Below are 6,258 nucleotides of genomic sequence, written 5' to 3'. Positions count from 1 at the left end.
GCATGTCTCCAAATCAGCTCGCGAGATTCAGAGAGATGGCAGACCAGGAGCTGTCTCGTTCTTCGTCAGGGCGCTCTGCTAGATCTGCTTCAGCGCGATCAGATGCTTCAGCTTCGAGCAGACGATCTCGACGCTCACGACTTGGGCCAGAGGGAGGGACTGCATCGGGATCAGGGGGTGCTGTTGTGGAGACACGGACGTGGTGTCTCCGTCTCGTCGTTCAGTTAGAGCTGCGTCATCTCCAGGATTTGTCACACCTGTGGGGACGTCTACTCCAGTTACTCCGGCTTTTGCGTAGCCGTCAGCAAAGGTGGCACCCCTTTTGGTGGCACCCCCTTTGGTGGCACCCCTTTGAGTGGCACTCCGAGAGAGGGTACCCCCGTAGGTACACCGGATGTACAGGGGTCTCCTGGATATGCCCAGGAGCGTGGACGGAGATGGGAGAGGACCCATCTTAGGCAGACTCCTAGGGGTTATGGATACCTAGTTGATAGTAGGTCAAGAGCGGTTATCATGAATGATGAGGGGAGGAGGGTGATGGCTCGCATGAGGGAGTTGTGCCAACAAGTTTTTCGGCACAACGTCCTGGATCATTGGAAGAACATACCGGAGGGGAGCAAGGACTATATAGTAGCATCCTTGCATGAGGAGTTTCCGGTGCCAGCCGCAGTAGATAGATTCTCTACGGGCTGGATGATGGATTGCATGCGTGCATACATGTCACATAGACGATCCGACGCACGCAAGGCAATCAAGAGTGGGGCTGCAAAGCCCGAGTGGTTAGATGCAGACGACTGGCGCCGACTGAGGGAGGAGGCTACAGATTCGCCAGGACGTTGGAGTCAGCAACGGGAGGCGGCGAGGGCACGACTCGAGGCCGGAGTGGTGCATCATCTTGGGAGTGGCGGCCACAGGACATATTTGGAGGAGTTTGTAAGTTTCTCTTTTGTTTTGCTTATTTGTTTTTTTGAAATATTCTTTGTACTGACAATCATGTTTCTAACAGTTAGCATTTTGTTTTCTTTGCAGCACTCCATTACAAATTGCGATCCGCAAGGCCTTGAGACTCGATATGCAGAGAGGCACGGTCTCAATGCATTGATCGACCGATTGTATAGACACGGCGGCCCTATAAGTCACTCATCTTTCTTGTCTGTAGTTACCATGAGATATTTGAATGCATTATTGTATGGTGGATTGATATGTTGTTTCTTTTTTTGCAGAATCCGTTCGATGCTCCTTTGCGGCGGGACGAGCTTTCGGGGGACAAGGATTTGTAGCTCGCCCTTGGATCCTTGGAGCTCACACACCTTTAGTTTTTAGTCGCCTGATCTATGTAGACATTTTCTATGTATTAGTGATATCCTTTCATGATTGTACCAATCGCATTTTATGCGATCATGTAATTATTTTATGTATCAGTTTTATGGTTTCAGTATACATTCTTTTTGTTTGCAAGCGCTTTGTATGTAGTAGTGCAGAAACTATTTTGTATGGCTCTCATACAGCACATCTGCCCTGCCACAATTTTTTTTTTCCCTGTTACCGTCGCTATTTGCATCGCAAATTTCTGCTCGCGTTGCTATTGGCCTCGCTATGAGTATCGCAAATTTACTGGTTGCGTCGTTATTTGCGTCGCTATCTACGTCGCATATTGCGACGTTTCTATGGCATCGTCCATAACGCTGCTTTTTGCGACGACGAGGGAAAATTTTGTTGTTTGTATTTTCGTCGCTTTAGATGTCGGTATAAGGTCTATATCTTGTAGTGAATGGATGACGGATGCTTGTCCAATGAAGACCGGATTGCTCCGTGGTTCAAAAGGAAGGAAGATTACTGATTGTGGACTGTCATGAACATTAATGGTGGCTAGAAATCAGTCCCAAGATATGGCAAATAAAAACCCGCAACCCGCAAAGAACAGTAATCTCATTTTTACAAAGGAAATTGATGTTTTATGCTATTTGCTTCATGAATATTTGTTCCCATGGGATGATTATGCATTATAATGTTGTTTGCAATGTCTTTTAACTGTTTGAAATCAGAAAATCAGAAAATCATAAGTGTTGTGGATGAAATTAATAGTCCAAAATCTGTAAAACACGCGAAATATAGGGAAATTGGGTGTTTTTGATATAAATGGAAAATGTAATAAGACACACCAACTAAATTTGGATTTTTGCTGTGAATGAACCTAAGGGCCACAGCCCACAACTCACTTTGTATTTTCAGTTATTTAATATTGTGGAAAAATACAAGAAAAATACGGAAAATGGAAAAAATAAGGGGAAAAATAGATTTTGAATGCCGAAAATTAAGGAAAAATAAGAACCATGTTTGTGGATGTATGGGGGGTCTGAAGTATGAGGTTTAGCCTCAATTCAACCCTACCTCTATGGTTTAGTGAGTTTTTATGGCTTTTTATGCAATGAAAATGTGGAAAATGAACCCTAAACCTATGCACCATGCACAACCTAAATGGGTGAGGGGATAGAGTGTATAAAAAGTGTTTAAATATTGAATGGAATGATGAAAAGCTTGCTGGTTTCTATGCATACCATTTAGGTTGGTCGATAATTAAAAATTAAGAACCTAGTAGCACGAGGGTTTCTCGGTGCTAGGTTCATGCAATGCCATATACGAGCGATAGTCGGAATCATTGAAAGAAATGTTTTCCACATGTGCACAAATGCTGATTTTTAATTGTTTGAGCACATGGGCATTCACTACTTGCATAAATCATAAAGAAACTTAAAATTATCAGACAATATCTCCTAGATGCATGGCAATTTCTTTCTAGAGAAACATGACCAATGTTGAGTGAGACAGGTTGTCCAAGCTGTAGGCAAGGCGTTGGGTCTAAGAGGAAAGAAAGTGAGGTATGGTACATTCCTGGATACGATTAATTGGTACCTTGAGTGGAAATGTGGGTGATATTATATTATATATGTTTAGCGACGCATCGAGGGGCCAATCCCCAAGGTGTAGGAGAGTCGCAATGAGGTAGCGGCAGTCAGCCATGGGAGGACCTCCTATGTTTGTACTTCGTGCTATTTGGCAATGTGCTCGGACTCCCTCTGAGGAGTGTTAATTGGGTTAGAGTTGGACTATGAGACATGATATAAACGCAAGATGTTTAGGAAGATGATGTATGTGTCATCCACGCTCCTGGCCGCGAGGCCATGGGGTTGTTGAGCGCATGATAGAGATCTGGCTAGTGCATGAGCCAGTGCTGGCCCGTTTTAGGTCCCATTAATACGCATAAAGAAAAAAGCCTTAAAGGCTTTAATGTAGCATAAGCTTTAATATCTTAAACGTTAAAAACATTAAATTGCCTTAAAGGCATAAAAAGCCTAAGGTTCTTGGGAAAGAAAAAGAATGTCCAACGTAAAGGAAGATGTCAAAAAACTATAAAAGGAGAGGAGAGTGGAGAATTAGGGGCCCCCTTCCCTTGTATCTTCTTGTCATCTTGTGAGAGATGTGAGAGGAGGGTCGCATGTGAGAGAATTTTTTTGGACATGCTATTGTGGAAGAGGAAGAAGTTAGACTTTGTGGTGTCAAGCTTCGGATCGAGGCTATTAAGGTATGAGAATATAGTTTATTTGATTGTTGTCAAAAATTTTGATGCTTTCTTTGTGAGTTGTCTTGTGTGGTTTGTGGGTTTCGTTGAATATTTTAATTTTTCAAGTTGTGTTGTGCATTCGATAAAGTCAATTACCCTAACTTGCACTCCTTAATATCTCGTTATCGGGTTGTGAGTGAGGCTTGTTCTCGATCACCGCTCGCGTAACAACGCAAATCATATTATGATATTATTTCATATATATCGATGTGGCACAAAATCGAAAGGTTAATTGTTGGCTTGAGTACTACAAGATTCCATAGATGCGAACATTGTTGATCTAGATATGTTGGAGATACAACTACATCGAGTTGTAACATATGTGCAATTTCTCAATTACATATAAGAATCAAAACTATATGGAAACTTGCAATGCATTTTGTAAGGTAGGCTCAATATGGCAGCTTGATATGCATTTTGTCAAACAGGCTCAATATGGCAAAGTTGCCATGCATTTCGTAATGCTTTGTGGCAATTTTTCAATAAAAGTGAAGTATAATATGGATTCAAGCAGTTTGTATTTTTATGAATATATAATTTAGTAACTTAAATTTTTGAACATTCACTACAACAAAAAGGCCTCATAGACTCACATTTAGACGCGATTTTTGAATATAGAGAAATTCTTACGGGCGCATCTATCCGCCGTCTATTTGCGCGTCTACCATTTCACGTCTATAATCGCATGTATCAATGAATTTACACGCACAAATAGACGGGCAATAGACGCACATATACACGCGCATATAGACACGCTGGTAGATGCGCTTTTACAAGCACTGGTAGATGCGAACGGAAAACAAAAAATGTCATTTATAAAAAAAGATATTTAATTTTTTATTAAATTTTAATTATGAAGTGCGTGTATAAGCGCGTGTAGCCTGCATTATAGACACGCATATAAATGCGAATTATCTGCAATTTAGACGCGCGGATAGACGTGTAAAACATAACTGGAAAAAAAAAACTAGAGAGCATGTCGTTGCAAAGCAACCACATGCTCAAAGAAACCACATGCTCTCTGATTTTTTTCCCCCCTCCCATACATCAGATTGTGTATTTGGAAAAAAGACAATGTATCTTACGGGCACGAGAATTGAAAATAAAAGTCCATGTATTCATTATATATCAAAAGCATTTACAAGGGAAGTTTAAGTGCTTGCGACCTAAAGCGTGGCCGCAAGCAGTAGGCTCAAAGAGATATCATACATATACAAGAAAAGAAGGCCTCATAAGGAGGTATGGTGCTCCTCTACAAATCTGAAGAGGAAACATCTTCGCTAGTACCACCATGGCTACTAGCGTCGCTATCCCCCTCCTCGCTATGCTCCACATCCGGGTTCGCCTACACACACAAAAGATCAGGGTTGCTTACATAGACAAGGTGGAAAAAAGTTATAATTAGCTATACTTTTAATAGGAAAGTAAGAAAGACATACCTCCTCTGGCTGTCGAATCCTCATGGCCCAGTTGTATTGGTCCTCAGTGATGAGATCCTCCTCATAAAAGTGAAGCCATGTCACTACGCGGTTATGGCCTCGATGGTAACCTACCTCTCTAGGAGTGGGTGTCCTACCAACGATGGTAGTCTGCAAAACATTTAGAGATATACAAAAAATTATGAGTCACAATATATTAGAATAAAATATATAAAGAATTGAAAGAAATATAAATTTAAAAAAATTAGAAATCAAAATATACTTACAAACTCTGCCTCGTACGACTCTCTGCCGCCCGATCCGTAATGCGAAGATCCCATTGTCTCCATTTGGATCCATTGCGCCTCTGCGTGCTAGCGGCTCTTCACTTTCTCTGTTGCTTTCTTCTTGGCTTTCTTCCACTCTATGCGGTGGCACATAGGTGGTTGGCTATAGGCTCCACGCCCCTCGTCTAGCCTCCGCAGTGAGTCCATGGCCTGTGTATTCCTAATTCTATGGTAACATAATTTGCTTATTGATTTAATGTGTATTCCTAATTCTATGGTTTTTATCATGCGCACACGTGCATACTCAAGAATCAATAGTCAATTTTAAAGCTAAATTGAATTTTCCATAATAAAAAGGAAGTATCTTTTATCATCTTCAAGTACGTAGAGAAATTACGAGATACATATTACAATGCTTGCTACTAATTGTGAGGTTTCTGTCGCTTGCCGCTAATTACTTATATCAGGCTTGTCAACTGGAGGAACTGCCATTCATTAGAGAGAATGAAAAAGCAATTATTAACTCTATTTTTTGAATTCAATGATTCAATGTGTATTCTTAATTCTATGGTTTTTATCATGCGCACATGTGCATGCTCAAGAATCAATTTCAGGTGGTTAAATAATTATTAACTTTGGTTTTTTAATTATGTGAATTGCTAATTTTAGGTGGTTAAATAATTGTGTGTCTGCTGGCGCGTCTATATTAGCATCTATTTGCGCGGATATATAGACGCAAAATTCGCATCTATTTACACGCACTTATAGACGCTGTGATAGACGCGCCCGACTTTACACATCTAACATGCGCGTCTATGCCTCGTTTCTGTTGTAGTGATTTGGCTCAATTCGGATATTCCATCATTGTTGTCATATATTGTTGTTTAATGTCTTCTTGATTTAAAATATGTTATTGTGTGTAGTGATATTT

Source organism: Lygodium microphyllum, chromosome 25, assembly GCF_053477565.2.
Source record: "Lygodium microphyllum isolate KBCC chromosome 25, Lygodium_microphyllum_v1.1.10, whole genome shotgun sequence".
Taxonomy (NCBI): Eukaryota; Viridiplantae; Streptophyta; class Polypodiopsida; order Schizaeales; family Lygodiaceae; genus Lygodium; species Lygodium microphyllum.
This window is presented reverse-complemented; position numbering follows the sequence as displayed.